Source organism: Synchiropus splendidus, chromosome 14 (assembly GCF_027744825.2).
Source record: "Synchiropus splendidus isolate RoL2022-P1 chromosome 14, RoL_Sspl_1.0, whole genome shotgun sequence".
Classification (NCBI taxonomy): Eukaryota; Metazoa; Chordata; class Actinopteri; order Syngnathiformes; family Callionymidae; genus Synchiropus; species Synchiropus splendidus.
Window position 1 is genome coordinate 21,041,452 of NC_071347.1, and position 17,236 is coordinate 21,058,687.

The following is a 17,236-nucleotide window of genomic DNA, read 5'->3' on the forward strand; positions in this document are numbered from 1 at the left end:
GAGCCGCGATTTAGTCATCTGTATTTGTTATTGCAGTGAAAAGAGACGTTCACTTGAAGACAGTTAATGCCACAATGATGTTTACATCCATGAAACTCATTGGTCGTGGAGCTCCACAAATAGGACGGGATTATAGTGAGTTGTGTTCATGAACCTAAGATTATTCTAGATCATTGAAATCAGTGTGTTTTTTGGGTTATTTTGCCAACACATGCGACAAAGCTGTGGCCTTCTTGGTGGAGCTAGTGATGATATAAATCTGTGACGTGCGTGAGAGGATGCTCTTTCTGAGTGTCAGGATCAAACCACGACTTGCTGTCAAGGGGGGCGCTATGACTCCAACTGATATTTTCTTTTAGCTTCAGCCCCTTTTGCATATCTCTAGCAAACATGAAGTCCTCTCATCAACAGGCAATAAGACATAGATTTCTTTGGTCTCAGCTTTGTTTCGGAGGCTCAGAGCTGCTCACTTCTTCCACCTTTTCATCGAGGCTTTTCTGTCCTCCAGGGGGCGTGGTCAGATCCCTCTCCTCCCAGCTCGGACCACCTGCAGACCGCTCTTAATTAGTTCCCCTCTTATGAGCCGGTGGGAGATAAACAATGAGAGCCCCCCCCCCGCAGCGCTGCGGGAGTGCAGGCAGACACGCATGAATCATGTCCTCTTCAAGTGAGGGGCCTCTCCGCGCCGGGCAACTGGCGCCTTTTGTCGCCCAGGCTCTCAACAAATTGACTTTTTGTGCAGCGCTTCTGTACGCCTGTCCGCCGCACTGTACTCTCGCAGTGATGGAATGTTTTAAACATACGGAGTCGGGTCGAGAGGGGAAATCTGAAATGCATTCACGGTCTCTTGAGCAGAACCCCCCCTCTTCCTCCAACGTTCTCAACTGGCTAAGTGGCACTTAAAGCCGGATTCTACACAGAGTCATGTAGAAATGACCGATGAATCACATCCATGCATGCGCCTCATAAGTCAGGGTGATTCAAGGCGAGATAAAAGTGAGTTTGGCCTCTAGAAGTATGGAGATGAATATCCGAGAGTACAAATCGATTCTTGAAAATCGCCTCCGGTTCAGTTCAACTTCCTGTCCTGGTGCTGCCTGCAGCACCTGTGAAAATACTCGGTCGCTCCTCCTTTTCTGTCCAGAGTTCTGTAGCAGCACCTGTTTGCTCAGCAGCCGTCCCTGACGCTCTCCGGCCCGGCCAAGCCTCTGATGTGGGTTTGTTCAGGTGTGGCGGCCGATGTTGCCACCAGCTCGTCCTCTGATGTCTGTTCCAGGTGCAGCAGCCTCATGAGAGCGCCCTCTGTTCCAGCCCCGGAGAGGAACAGAGGGGCTGTTGCCTGCACAGCCCTGTGGTTTCCCCCTCCGTCCCCCTTCACACTCACAGGGCGTTGACCCGTCCTGAAGAGTGAGTGGACAGTTAAGGGGCTTTTACTCTCTGACCGCACGATAAGGTGTTTCCATGTACAGCCCGTCTGGAGGAACCCCCCCACCGTGTTTCCACCACTGCCACCAGAGGGAAGTGGTCAGAGTGTTGACTTTGGAAACGGCATGAATACTACATTAACATCAAGTAGCCAGGCGGGAAGGAACCTTAGGGGAGGTGTGACCGCTTTAATTGATGGAAAACATGAAGCGTTTATGTTTATGTCAGCTGTTTCTACAGGTGACGACTTTTTGTTCAGGTAAAATTTAAGGTCGCCAGAGGTCATTCATGACTCATCGATTATAGGGATTGGAGTTGGTCAGAGTTTCTCCTATGTATATACAGTATTGTGGCCCTTGTTTGACAGTTTTTTAACCTTTTTGTTTTGCTGGAAAGCAACTTATATTTTTCAGTTTTTAAAAATCAAGGAACTACTGTGCATAGATTATGTTCGTAGGACAGATAAAGTATTTTTACATTGTAAATATTTGTTATACAATTATTATTATTATTAATATTATTAATATTATTATCATTATTTCATTCATCAGTCTCTTTTTTAGTTTTGATTTTCTGTCTCAAATCATAATTATGATGTACTGAAAAATTGAAAAACATTTATTTCACCAAATTTGTTTTCCAATGTCACACATTGATTTCATTACATTATTAAGTAATTAGTTGCCATTAATTTGTTTTTAATATAGAGAAAAATGTGTTGTATATTAACATAAAAATACTAATACTATAATTTAGTTTTTGTATTTTATTTTTTAAATGGCATAAATGTAAAATAACCATACTTATTTTTAAGTAAAATTTATCTGTCTAAGACCTTGATATTAAAGTAGATAGAATAATGAAATGCCATAATGTTATTTGACCTAATTTTGAACCATATATGGCTTCGCTGTTCTAAAAATGAGCTAGCATGATGATAATTCATTTTCAATTGAATTAGCATTTTATTGTTTTTCAAATGGCCAGAACCTTGTTGGAGAATTCCAAGGTGTTCTCGGATCAAACTTCCTCCCAGGTCTGCCCCAGGGCCTCCTCCTCATTGCCCTGAGCACGTAGCCAGTGAGAAGCCGTCCACTCCACCTTGACTGTCCTTCTGCCCCACTTCTCATCTGCTGAGGAACTCATGCTCGTACGTGCGATCATGTTCCTTCAGTCATGTCCCGAAACTCAATGAATTCAGTTCACTTGGTGCGTGATGGGCTTCATTTGGATGTATATATTTTCCCACTTGTCTGTGGTCTGCTGTGCAAAAGGAGGAAGCTGATGTGTTCCATGGAAAGTGACTAATCTCTTCATTGTATCCATAACTTTTATCCTCCTCATTCACAGAGACACTCCCTCACACGCTTCCTTTTATTCCCCCTGTGTATTTTTTCCATGGCTGTTAATGGGAGCCATATAGAGCGGGGTTTAAAATCAAAGACCCCCCAGAGGCCCCGGCAGTAAATGGGACCACTAACCCTGTAAATAAGTCGTGTTGAAAGGCCGCTCCCTTTATTCAGGGAGTGTGCATTCGCTGTAAACGTCTTTTCCAGTTAACTTGAGTAATTTTACGGCCCACTTTTATTCCTCAGTATCAAGGCAGGTTAGAGGATTTGGGGAGGAATGTAGGAGCGTGGGTCTGAAGGGATCAGAGCGAAGCAAGCGTGGGAGCCGGAAAACAATCCGTTAAGTTACAGGACGTATAGCTTGTTCTGTGTTAACCCCCTGAGAGCGGAGGAAGCTGTCGAGATGGAGTGATGTCGTCTTTTGTAAGGGTCCGTACAAGGTTGATGTCAATGGTTCAAATGGTTCATCAGGAGGTCTCTTTTGGGTAGTGTGCAACATAGTCAGTTGAGATACATCTACCTGGAGATCTGTGCTCCTTGGTAGGGCTTACTACAGTGGGTTCTGGAGGGTCTGGTCAGCTGAAGATGCATGACTTCTAGCAAAGGTTGATGGACACGAAGTGGAAGGGAGACACTCCCAAGGTTCCACCATCTGAAGGCAGAGGCGAAGTTAGAGGTCGCTCCAGAGTGTTGAAGTATCCGCTTTATGGAGGACGCCAAAGGAAGAGCTTGGCTCAAAAGTTTGAAGTCTTTTCATTGAAGAAAGAGGATGTGATGACAGTCGAAGGCAGATGCAAAGACCAAGTACAACTTCTGGTCCAGTTCACCACTCTTCCGAGAAAATTGCTTGACATGTCATGGGAGGAGCTACCTGGTGACCAGCCTACTAGTTCAAGAAGCTACCAAAAAATGAAGCATAATAAGAGCGGAGCTGGAGAAGGTGAATTAAAGGAGGATGTTTAGACCAACTTAAGATGATTTAAAGGGCCGTACTACTTAAATACTTAGAAGAAGCTACGTAGTATCTTGGAAGACACTGAGCAGTTAGAGGGATCAGAAAAAAACGTATTGGTCCACTCGAAACACGATGCATTGGACCCGCTCCAGCAGGTACTGACCACTGCTGACTGGCGTAAAAACACTGGAGAACACAGTGTGGCACAGTCAGACTCCATCACTGTGTGGTATTCTGCTGCTGATGTCTCTGACCAGGACAGATTCTGCTTGTCCACTACGCGATGATCTCTCAGGGGCACATGCAGGTACAGCAGGAGTGCAGCCGACCTGTCTCTCCTGAGGCAGCAGGCTGGGATCAGTAGCCTCCTGCTGAAGAACAGTTTCTTCCCATCTGCTGTTCCCCTCGCGAACCCTTCCTCGGCCTCCCACTGTCACCAACTGTTGGGTCGGGTTGTAAAAGTTGCATGCCTTCCTGACAGGTGGTCGTAACACTGTGGTTCATTATGTCAACATGTATTCGAAGTAAATTTATGCAGCTTTTCTTTGTAAGTTCCTTTTTTTTGACCGATTATAGTCAGGGATTTTCTAAAGCGACTCAAAGGTCAGGGGTGTAATTCCGTCTGTGGCCAGCAGGCTGTGCTGTTGAGCCTTAGCTCCCTGCAGACCGTCTCTATCACTCTGGAGAACTTCGGTGAATAACAGTAGGCCTCCGATCCGTTTCGAGGAGGGAAACAAGTGCAGCTCGAGGGTCCAGCAGGGATGACTCCCAGAGACCTTCACTGCTGCTGTCAGTCTTCTGAGGGAGACACAGTGCTGAGGCGCAGACTGTGGCTGATCATGGTCAAAGTCTGAGATGTTATCTTCACTAAATCAACAGCTTTATTCAGTCAACAAAATTCCAAAATAACTTTTAACCCGAGCAACATTCCACCGTTCGGCATCAGTGAAAACACGCAGATGAAAGTCAAACGTCCGTGGAAACATAAATAGTGTTGCACAATAACACGCTCCATCTCGGTGCAGACAAAAGCCTGAGCGGCTGGAGTGTGTCTGTGTTTATTTTCCACGTTTGTAGGTCAGGTTCTTCCCGCTCATTTTCCTCACCGACCGTCCCAGTCTGGCATCTGGACAGTTTGGAATAGTTGTGTGTCAGGAAAGGCTGTGTTGGGAAGCAAGGTGTGTGTGTGTGTGTGTGGGAGTCTTACGGGAAGGAGACACAGCTCTCCTCTCCTGGAGAGCTGGAACACACACTCTGGTGGAGACCAGACTTTTTCCGGCATTTATTTTATGAATGACGGTCGGACTGTTGTTGACGCTGGACCGACACAAACACAAGCTTCTAACAAGTGCGTCTCACACTGACAGAAAAGGATTTGAATTTACTGTTGATGTGTTTGTATGGATTTCATGGCAGGAACAGAGTGGAAAATAGATGAAGCAATAGTCAGGTATGAAGTGGGAGGCCGACCTTGCCTAGTCAGTTGTGGTGCTTGAAGTGGCAAGGGTTTGTATCAAGAAGTCACCTGAGCTTTTGTGGAATGGAGTCTGATATGTAGAGGCCCAGTTGAAACTCCTGGTCCACTTGTGGGTAGTGACTCCACTCCTTAGTTTGGAGGACCGTGAACCTTCTTCTATCGACTGCTGATAGATTTGTTGTAGCTGAAATTAAAAACCAGAATGTTAATTAATTATTAAGATGATTATTATTAATAATATTATACTGGTTGAGCTACGTGAAAAAAAACGGAAAATCGTGTGTAACTGGAAGAGCAGTCAAACCTCATAAAATAAAATAACAATAATACAGACCCAGCAAAACCTCTTGCTCGTTGATGTTAAAAATGTTAAGTTATATGATAAAAAATAAAATAGGCTGACGGGAAAATATGAACACTTGATTTAAAAAAAAAAACAGTGGACTAAAATTTCAAGAGTGAAAAGTATATTTTTGAATCAACTGTGAGGAAAACAATTTTTTGACTGGTACTGCAAAGGTTTTTAACTAAAAAAAATACTGTCATAGGAAAATCTGTATGCTTTCAGGACTTGACTCAGTCTGGGCCAACACAACACAAAAAGTTGCACAGTAGTGTTTCAGTCAGTTTGGATCTGCAATGAAGCTCTTACTTCAAACCGCCTCTGGTGTCTTTGTCAGACACTTCATTAGGAGGTAAAGTGTTATTGTTGGGCTTTTATGAGATGATGATGCAACACTCCTGCTCAGTGTGTCCGATACGTCATCGCTACAACTCACGCACCCATACACACACGCGCACACACACCCACAGAGAAGCCAGTGAAATCAGCCTCACATGACTGCTGCAGAAGTGTGGGCTGAGTAACAAGCAAAAGCCAAATGATTTTCTGGCGGGATGTCTGGGCGAGTGAGTAGCAAGTGTTTGTGTGACTTCGGGGGAGGGAACGGGAGGTGCTGGAGAGGGGGGGAGCCACTCCAGTCCAAACAGGATATTGTACAACACGGGAGAGCAGATTCGTCCTGCGGCAGTTCGGCTACACGGAGTGAGTCGGTGACATGCAGGCAGCGCACACACGCCTCGGCCAGACATCTCACTCAGAAGTCCTTCTGCCATGTCTAGAGAAAAACAATGTTATGACAACCGCGGAAGACAGAGGAGCCCCAGCATGAGAAGTCGCGAGAGCTGTTTCTCTGCTTGGATGTTTGTGCTATCGTGACGTCATACGTTCATTCACCGTGTGATAGCTCACACTGAGAGTTCAGTGTGTGGATCTCTATGGAATTGTTAATCTGCCCTGTGGTAGACGGAGTAGACGTCATCAAGGAGGATGAAGGTGCCCTCACTTGAGCACCTGAAGAAGAGCCATTAGTCCCAACTGCCTTCATTTTTGAGTTAAACATGTGCCTCTGGCTGTGGTGACCCTGATACAAAGTAGTGAGTGAGCAAGACGTCCCCCAGTGACCCTTGAAGAACTCCTTATTCTTCTCATTAACAAGTTTAAAATTGGCTATTAGCTATCGCTTCTGTTCTGTTTTCATCTGTCTGTCTGAGGTCAGGTAGTGTGGGCAGCACCTAAAGTTAAGGGGGTCTAGACTTCCCTCTCACCAGGAGCCTCCTGCTTCTCTGCATAATGGATGCGACAGTCTGAACATCAGGAGCTATTTAAATACGCTGGAGGGTGCAGGGCATGTCAGTTTCATGGCGATGGTGTGAGAAGCAGCTGATCAACAGAGAGCTCAGTGTGGCCGCATATCGTGAGGTTATGCGCTAGATATATGTAATTTACTCCTACACTGTGAGTTTGTGTTCCTCAATTGCGGCGTTTGTCTGTATGCTAACTGAATGTGGTTGCATTTGTACTTGTAATTTCGTCGGACTGGAGCCCAAGTTTAGAGAGGAGAAAGGAAAACACCGCCCCACGTCTGAATCTGGGAGAAGAGTTGAAGTCTCCGTGTTTATTTGGGTCATCAGAATAGAAATGGTGGAGCAGCGAGGGTCGTTGCTAATGGAACTAGCAGTGGCGGAGGGACAAACAATGAGGGGGTGCAGGCAAATGAGTGGTGCACAGAGCAGGGAGCCATCTCAGCGATGGAGTGTGGCAGTTAACGCAGCGTCCACAACGTAAAGGAAAGCTCTTTGAGGATTGAGGAAAAATCTGGGAGCCCTTTCGCTGCAGTCACAGTGGTTGTGTTTCGTTATCTGATCCCTCCGCTGCTGCAGGGAAGTAATCAAAGCAATAAGTTGCTTTTACGCTCACACACCCCCGAACCGACCCATGATCCTTCCACTTTTAATCTGAGGCTGTTCCTGGTGTGTGCACACTAACATCGCCGGGGTTATGATGACTAATGAAAGTACGAGTCGCTTCGCTCTGACCCCCAAGCAGGGAAAAGCAATAGGAAGCCAAAGCAATAAAAGGCTTTGACATTGATGGGCCTGTTTCCCAAACACTTAGGACTTTAAGTCGTCTCCTCTCAAGTCTGGCTGGAGGGGCCGCGGGCTCCAGTGCTTATTGCTGCGTCTGAGCGAAGTGGCCGCGCCGCAGAGATGGTTTGGTCTCTGGCCTCTTAGTTCCTGTCTGTCTGCTTGTCCCGTCTGTCAGAGAACATGGTATTTGGGTGAAACAGAGGGGGTGGGTGGAGAATCTCGAGGAAATGGTGTCAAAACAAAAACGGAGACCTGCTGTCTCGTTCTGGACAGTCCACGAGAGCTAATACCAGGGCCACATCAGGCCGGGTGAGATGAAAAATGCCTGTCATAGATTCACTCTGTGTAGCCACACACCCGCGGGACCCAGCAAACTTGAGTCCAGAACAACCTTCTAACTGATCTGAGTCCTACTGGGTGAATATCTGAGGTTCCTTGGGGTGACTGGGTGCTTCAGGTCTCCTAGCGTGAGACACCGTTGCCCAGGAGATCCAGAGAGGGGGATCAGGCCCTAACTTACCCCAACAGTACAGACAGACAGATACCCATTACTTCACTACCATACAGGGCCTTGGATGCCCCACAGCACATAAGTGAGCGCCCTGCACTTGTTCCCCCACTTGTTCCTGGTCACCATGGTCTGGTTGTTTTAAAAGTACTGGCCGATATCCGAATGACAACCTTTACCTACCTTCCACAGAGACAATCCTCCATTCATCATCACCACCACAGACACCCCCAAATTCTCCATAGGTTCCTGACTGCCGCACTCATTCCTGATCAGCTCTGCTCCCCTATAAATGCCCGGTCCACATTTCATTCATGAAGCTGAGAATGTCCCTTTTTCCCCAGTACAGTTTTTGGGGCATTAAAAGACCACACAACCAACTTTTTTTCTCCTGGTGAGCAGCGAACACATGCTTAATCCCATTCGCCCGTCTTTCTGGCTTGACTGACTGGATTAGGTTCTCGCACAAGGCCCCTACTCATGCCCACGGATTGCTTATGACAGGCCCTTTCGCAGACACCTTGACTGCCACGAGCAATTACTCTAAATACCCAGGAGAGGGTCCGAGTGGGTTTGACCTGTGGGAGGGCGAGAGGGGGCGAAATGAGAGAGCCACTTAAGTCGAACGAACTGCAGCCATTAACACACGTTGGAGTTTTGTTTTCAGTCCAAACCGTTTCTTAATTTTAAGTCGCTGCCACTCTACAAATGGGTGTGTGGACTTCGCAGTTCATGGTCCAACTAACAGCTAATGTGACCACTTACAGCCGGATCGCTGGCTCCTGCTGGGTTTTCCTATGGAGGGATATCATGTGACACCCTCCTCAGGAATCGGCAGAGATGATGTCATGACCAGAAAGTGCCAATTTAGGGGCGCTTGATTGATGGCTTTACTAATACCAACAATCCCAAATCAAGAGCAGGCAGCTCCGCGACTTGACAAGCTCCTTCAATCATTTTCCAAAATGAACACAAACTTAAAAAAGACCACTTGTTTTATGGTTTGTGGAGGATGTACTAAAAGACCTGGATAAACAGATCATTTTCTCTGAGATCATCTTTTTCCTACATGGGTTCATCTACGAATGTGGATCGATGGAAAATGGCAACGCCTTCAGAAGCATGAGTGTGGGTCGACCGAAAGGTTGTCCACTTGGTGACCCCAGGAACATCCTCTCTGGTTTTTGCAGTTTTTGATGGACCTTTTACAGCTAGTACAAGAATCGCCTCCTCTATTTCCAGTGTTTCGGTCTGAGAAAAGAATCTGGTTTGTGATGTGTTTGTTACCATATGAAGAAGTTCAAAAGGTCTTTCTCACAAGTGAAAAAGAGAGTTTTAGGACTGTCACTGTGAAGAAAGAGCAGAGCCAGAAGCTACAACTCCTATTTGGGAAGATCTAAGATAGCCAAACTTGTCTTCTCTGCTAGGCGTCTGGATTAGCTCTTAGATCTAGCTCTCTTCTGGGAGAGACTCAAAGTAGATCCATAGCTTCTCCTCCATGAGAGGCACCCCTGAGGTCATGGCCCCAAAAAAACCTTGAAATTCAAACCCAATTTGCTTTCAGTGATAGGAACCCAACAGTGTCAGTGCTTTGGTCATAAGGAAGGAGTCATGGTACTTAGGTTGTTGCCTCATTGGGTCCCACAGAGAGATGCAGTTCAAAGCCACCTAATTTCACGGTATCAGTGAGTTGTATGTGTATTCGTTGGAAAAGGAAGCTAGTGTTATTTTGAAGTGTTTTGCAAGCCTTTATGTGTCCCAAGCAAACTAGTGCCCCTTGAACTATGGAGTTCTGTAAGACCAACCTAACACAGTTTAGCCAGCTTTTCAGTCGGCGTTTAGCGTGATTCCACAGTGTGTTTACTTCCAAATGGTTGGTAGTGAAATTCACTTTTGCCTAGCATGTTTAATCCGCTGCTTGGTGTTGAAATCCTCCACACTGATCTTGTGTTGTGTGTTTATTTTGGAGGCTGATCAACACAGTGTGCGGGAGGTGGTGTGACAAGACTGTCTGTGAACCGTCCACCCGTCATGTGTAATAACACTTGCTTGGGTCTAGATCACCAAAGAGTATGTGTGGTTTTCAACCGTCACCTCCTTTGACTGAGCGCGTCTGTGTTGGCTGCCACTGTTCAGACCGACTTACCTGTCTGACGGTGACGAGACCGACAGCGGTTCTGATCCCACACAGCCCTCCTCAGGTCTGCGTGTTGATCGGGTTTCAGTCACATCTGTGCTGGCTCTGTTGCATCACAGACCCCGTCTCTGCTTTGTTTCACTCAGGGGGCTCTCCAGACACGAGCCGCTCCGCAAGGAGTGCATTGAGTTCAGGGTTGTTGTTGCTGTACCTCCAGGTCAGAGTGGTAGGTCTTCCCTTGAACCATCCAGGGGAGCGACCTACGGTCGGTTTCTCTTGACTTTGAACTTGACTCCACAAGTTGCTTTTGAACAGATCGGCGGGTTTGAAACTTCACAGTGATCAGTTAGAAGAGTCTGAGTCTAAACTGATTTACTAATATCCATCCACTTCCTCTCCCGTGACACTGACTCGCGGTGAAGACTAGAACGCGTGTGTGGAGTCGCTGAGCTGTTCCACATGTGAAGGGTGTGTCACTTCCAATTAGGCCTCTTTGACAAAGCTCCTTTTTACACAGGTGGAGAAGCAAGGATTTGGGTCAGATAGAAACAACACTAGCCAAACGCTCGTGAGCGGGTGGTTTTGTTCGGTGAAATAGGGCTTTGTTCAGATGATATAGAATGTTTCTGTTCCACTCCTGGATAGCCGTTTACCTAAACCATTGCAAGCTTTATATTGAAATTGAGCTTAAAGAGAGTGTGTCATTCACGTATCATCTACGACTCCAAAAAGAGTAATAGACAGTGAGGGAGGACGTGAGGAAGAACGTGCAGGAAGGGTGGAAACAACGGTGACGTTAGAGTTCAGCGACACTATGAAGCAGTCTGGACTCAGATGATATTTTTTGGAGACAATGTTTTGGATGCCAGATGGTTCGGAGAGGAGAGACAGAGTTGGACCAAGCTTGTTGGAGATGGACAGTGTTGTGGCAATGAAACATGTGTTCTAGTTTAGAGACAAGCAACAGAAGTTTTTTTGCCTTGAAGCTCTGAGACTCTTCAGTTGCTTCATCCAGTGGATGCGAGTTGCATCTCAACAGTGGATCTGGAGGATTCTTGGGTGGCTCGTTTTGGTCACATCCCACCGGTGACACCATTTGTGGGACAGAAAACGCTGACCTCCACTAATAGTACAGCTCAGTTACAAAATTGGGAAAAATCTAAAAGTGCTTGTGACACACAAGTTGCGTGTTTGTATGCACACAGTCTTAACCAACATGCACAGAAGATGACGTGTACGTTCACACACATATTTGCATGACAATATCACTTTCACAAAGCTGCTATGTAAACTGCGTTTGTAGAAGCAGAAAACAAACGCACACAAACACAACAGGTGGTCGGTGTGTTCCGCTTCTTAGCTCCAGTGTTAGTGACGGTCTGTCATGTAGAATCTCCCCCACCTTCACGATGTTGATGTCCATGTTTGTTTCACCTCCAGGTTTCACTTTTTTTATTCGCATGAGCGTAAACCCGACGGTCAAAATCATCCCGCAGGGTGCCGGGGAACCGTGACGTCTGAGTTACGACGTTTAATCCGTCTAATTGTTGCGTTTCATAGAATGGACCCAGTCTGCCTTGGAACTAATTCTGTCTGGGCATTCTTTTTAATTCGCCACAGCGCTCTCTAAGCCCCCTCCACCCCCTTTAAGAATATAAACCCCTTATCTTCTTCTCTCCCCCCCCCCCCTCCGTCTTTTGCACGGCAGCAGACTTGTGCCGGAGAGTGATTTCTCAACAGTCCATAAAACATTCCTCTGACGTTTTGGGCGTCCTGGTGGATAAAGGGAGCGCACTTTCGGCTAGACGCATGACCACAATAAATGAAGAGATAATTTATGCCTGAAGGGGCATCAACGCGATTATCGTGGTTTAAACAGCCGACGTCCGGGGAGTGTGCGAAACAGCCACATATTAAGTGTCATCAAGTGATGGTCATCTGTCTGCTGAACCAGGCTGACCTGGATACAGTCGAAAACACTGTTGGCCCAACTGGTGTTGGCAGTGGCGGGGGGGGGGGGACTGGTTGGGTTGCGTGGCTGACCGGTGATAATCCGCACTCGCAAATCCCCAGCATTTAGTCAAATTATTCCCGGCCTTAAGGCTCTCATTGTGGCCGCTGGCTGGTGCGCTGCTGTCTGAGCCCCCCACAGAGACAACAAAGACGCCATTCAGACCCGCTCGCTGCTACCGACGGGCAATTTCAGGTGTGAATCGGCTGCCTAGCTTATGGCTTATATTAAATGACCTATGAGGGTGACCTCAGAGGGTCGGAGGTGGGGCGGGGGTAACAATGAAGGCCGCTCTGTCGGCCTGTAAGGACTTTGTGTTCAGCTGAAATTAAAAATGTGAGTGATGGAGTCGCTACAGTTTTGTGTTTATTTAAAGGGCGCCACTAGCTTCTTTAGTTGTTGATGCTCCCATGTCATCATATTTGCTTCTTTTATAGGAAGGAAAAAGCTCATTTTTTAAATACAATTAGTTGAAGGTTATAGCTTCCACACCCTCCCTACCAGAGTTGAAGGCCTGTGTTGACCAGGTTTTATTTTCAGCACATGCACAACTAAGTGTCAGTAGACACTTAAATATGAGGGAAGGGTGGGGCACCACATCGACACGCGGTGTCTTAAGTCATGAAGACTCTGTGTTGGTCTGTCATGGTGAAGTCAGAGCTGAGCCAAAAGCCAACAAGATACAAGCAGCTGGTCCAGGTGAGAAACCTGTTCAGATTCCTCCTGGACATGTAAAAGGTTCAATTGGAAGGGCGTCCCAGGAATCAAATGTGACGTCATACTGCAAAGCTGAAGCTGCGGCAGCATGGCAGAGGCATGGTGAAGGGGCAAGGTGTGGTCACATGACATTTCAAGCAAACGGTCTGCTCATGTTCTTAGATACATTACAGGTCCAACAACCATTCCTCCATAGCACAAGAATGCTATCTGGCTAAAAGAACTGTACGTTCGCTAGCAACAACAGTGACAAGGATAAAAGCTGGCTCATAAAACAGATGTCGATGTGGTAAGGCCTCTCTCTCCTGCCAGTCATCTAATCTTCATAACTGCAGCACACCTGCCGAGGGTTCACAAAACTGCCAAAAACTTGAATGAGGATGTGTGAAAAAGGTAAAGAGTGATACGCCGTGCCTTTCCTCCGCCGTGTTTTTGCCAGACCCCCCCCTCCCCTCCTCAGTAATGTGCTTTTAATCATATCTCCTCGGCTGACTTGCTTGCGTGGGCGAGCGCCGCGTCCAGGCCCTTTGATGGGAATCTGCGATGCGCCCTTCGCTCTTTTGAAGTGGACGGCTGGGGGGCTACGGAGGAGGAGGGGGCGGGGGTCAGCTCAGGGGGCCCGGCAGCTTTGATGTGCCAGGGTCTGGAGGGTCTGCAGGGGCCGACGGCACGCTGCCCTGCACAGATCTGTCAGTAGCACAGCTGCACGGCCCGCTGTGGAGCCGCCTGAGCTGACCCTGGCTTGCTGGACGACTCACTCACCGACGGGATCTCAGGCTGATACCTGCCGTTTGTTTGAGCTCAGAGGGAACCACGCCACCACACATTAGACCGAAGGCATCGCCACTAACCAAAGTTCCTTATAGAGTTTGGTTATTTAACTAATGAAGCCCAGTCCAGATGAAAAATGGAAAATAAAAGATAAAAAATAATATTTGGTTGAAGAAAATGATGTTGGAAAAAATGCTTTAAGTTCTGTGACATCATTGACCCATCATTGAGACAGTTATTACAGCGTGACGTCATAGAATTATTAGACAACATATTGATCATTTTGACATTGACAACAAGGTCGTTTTTTGAATTGAAATAATGAGATTAACAATTAATTGACTTGTTGTGGCAGCGTGGGGAAACATAATTGCGAGATTAACAAAATAATAGTGAACAAAGTTGATCTTAAAATCTTAAGATGTGACATTATTGAGAGGAAAAGTAGTATTTCAAAAAATACAGATTGTTGAAATAATGATCAGATGGTTTGAACTCATAATCATTTTAAAGTTGCTATTATTATTTTTAAATAATAACAACTGAGCTTTCTGAAGTGCCATAATTATGATATGATCAAGGAACCCCAAGATTAGAGAAGCACACAAGTCATGATAAAAAGAATGCACAATAGTCCTATGTAGTCATTTAATATTACACTGAACATTATTTTTAAAAACGGAGAAATCAGGGCAAAAAGACCACAAAGTGAGTGAAGTCAAATTTAAACAAAAAACAACATGGCCGTCTTACTAGTCTCAATCCATGCTTTACAACATGCTGTTTAAACTCAAGCAGCAGTTCAACATTCAAGCATGAGTCATTGAATCTCTTGGGCCTGCTCTCTCTTTGTGCTCGCTGTGATACACTGAGAGTAGTGGCTTCTGAAATGGAACCTGTGCTCTGTGCAGCTGCATGAAGCGCTTCGAAGGAGACCATGTGTTGCAGCCGCACAAAGCAGAGCTCAACCTTGGCTCAACTTTCCACCTGGAGGTGAGATGACGCTGCTCCAAGTCGGAGGAGATCACCGCTGAGCTCACTGCACAGCTTCTCCGCTCTAATGGATTCAATGGTCCGCTATTATTGTTGGATCACACTCCTGCACTTTTCTGATGGATTTGTTTCAGTTGCTGTTGAAACTGCTCCATGTTCTTGCCTTAATTTGAAGTAAGTAGTTGTTGAACAGTCCTCTGGAGGATCGGGTTGGAGTGATGCGAGCCACCGGGGGGCGTGGAGTCTCACATACTGTGCCATGAGAGTTCAATGTTGCCAGCATAACTCGGGCTCTGACCGACAGATTCCCACAGCCAGACTGGAAATACAAGCTGTCAGCACGTTTATTTTGATACTGACCATCTCAAGCATCACAGACTGCCAACAGCGCCACCATGATTTTTGATTTACCTTGCCTTTTCGGGCTTTCACACCAGGGGACCAAGTCCATTTCACACCCTGCGGTACCGCTTCTTGCCTCTGCCTTCAGAGCTGTAGCGTTTTTTTCAGTACTCACACTGGCCACCGGGGGCAGTGTCTGCAGAGCTGGTATTTTGTAGCGACTTCCTCTGTAACAAGGCAGACTCTCTTGGTTGTTCAGTGTAAGAAGCCCTCGCCAAACGCAGTCGATGCGGCAGAAACCCTGAGTGTGACGCTGCCATTTGTCCGGCAGTCCCAAGTCCCAAGTACTGTTGAGACAGCTCATTGAGTTTGCTGGTCTTGTCGGTTCCTGTATCCTGAACTGAGCTGCGCCAGGCCAAACTGTCGCTCCTTCTCTGCTGACTCATGTCGGGGGGCCTAAATCCAGTTCACTCACAAATGGGCCAAATGGACCCGAGAGTGAGAACACAGTGTGAATGTAGTGGACTTTCAAACCACAACCTTGTCCTTCATTGTCATTTTATTCTCCGCCGCTAGCCAGTCGCTAACCAAATGGAAATGTTTCCTAGTTGTCTAAGTATGGCTCAGTAGTTATTCTGTGAAGTAACCCATGAGTCACGAGTCACTTTTGGCTCATACAGCTATTGCAACATGCAGTTGGTTTCATTCATGTCCCACACGAGATTATGTTTTCGAGCAGACCCATGAATGGCGAGGCAGAATGACCCCAGGTCACTGCAGATGACTCCCTCCGGGGGTCATGTGTTCTTGTGATGCAGCCAACTCGGATGACTCCGTTGGATTCTGAGTCATAAAATTTCAAAACTCTCAAAAACAAAAGAAAGCAACTCAGTTTCACGTTGCTTAATAAGTGAATTTAGCTTGAGCTGAGCAGTCATGAGGTACTCCGGTTGCTTCCCACGTTTGACTTAAAGCATGACGAAATGAGAGGGAGGAAGTGTGTAGGTCAGGGTGGACTCTAGAGTCACAGCTAGAAGAGGCATGGAGGAAGATACTGCATTGAGGTTGTCATTGGCAGTGACTGGAAAGGACTGAAAAAAAATTGTAATTTGGACGTGAAGTTGCACCAGTAAAACCGCCTGAATAGATCACTTGGTAAGAGGAGATGTTTGGCAGCACGCTTGCCCACAGTCTGGGGTCGTGGGGTTCACTCTTGTTGCCACGCTTGAGGTTAGAGACACGATGTTCATCTTCACTCCCGCCGAGTCCTTCAGGTGCCCCCAGCGCGACCTGTAGGCTCCAAGCCGCAGTGGTCAACACATCTGGGCCCGGTTAAGTCAACGTTGTACTTTAGACCTATTATCGTCGAGGAGACAACGCGGCCTGCCTGCTAGCTTGACCGCTCACCCCTATCTGACTCGCACATGCGGTCAGTCGCCATGGAAACGCACTGAAAAGACGGCTTCCTGAGACTTTGTTGTGTTTGGGGCTTGGCGGTGCATTGTAACCTAGATATTATTTTTAGTCGGTCAGCAAAGTCCCTGTGTGTGTTGGTTTAAGGATGTGAGCTGACTGAGCTGATGCACACACACACACACACGATTCTCTGTGTCACACTCACAGTTGGAGCGCAACAAGTGATGAATGAAAATGAAAACCAGCGGGCCGTTTTTTTTTTTTTTTCTGTTTTTAAACCATAACAATTTGTGATTTACCATTTTTTAAGTTGAGAACATGTGTTTTTAAGCTTTTATACTTAAAATATAATCGGAAATATCTAGTTAATTCATTGAAACAGAATGAAGTGACACAATGTACTGTAGAAATTCAAACTTCTCAAACTGAATAGAAAGCTACTGGTGTCCTGTTCCATTTTACCAATGTAAAATCTGTGCATTTATGAGGCCTTTTTTAGTTTTCATTGCCGTTTTTTTTCTCTTAAATTTGCGAATTATTTAATAAATCAGTTGGTAAACAGTTTTAGGCCCTCATTAGATTGATAAATATGTGAGTCATATGCAAAAAAAGAAAATAGATTTCATTTCTCAAAATGAAAAATTCAAAACTGTGCACTCATTTTTAAAAATATATATTTTATTTATTATTATATATTATTTATTT

General features: G+C 46.2%; 1 protein-coding gene across 4 annotated transcripts in view; it reads left to right on the forward strand.

The window, feature by feature from the left end:
- kcnq1.2 (potassium voltage-gated channel, KQT-like subfamily, member 1.2) overlaps positions 1-17,236 on the forward strand; it is a 140,178-nt gene that overhangs the window by 29,327 nt on the left and 93,615 nt on the right. The gene's annotated exons all lie outside the window — the stretch shown is intronic.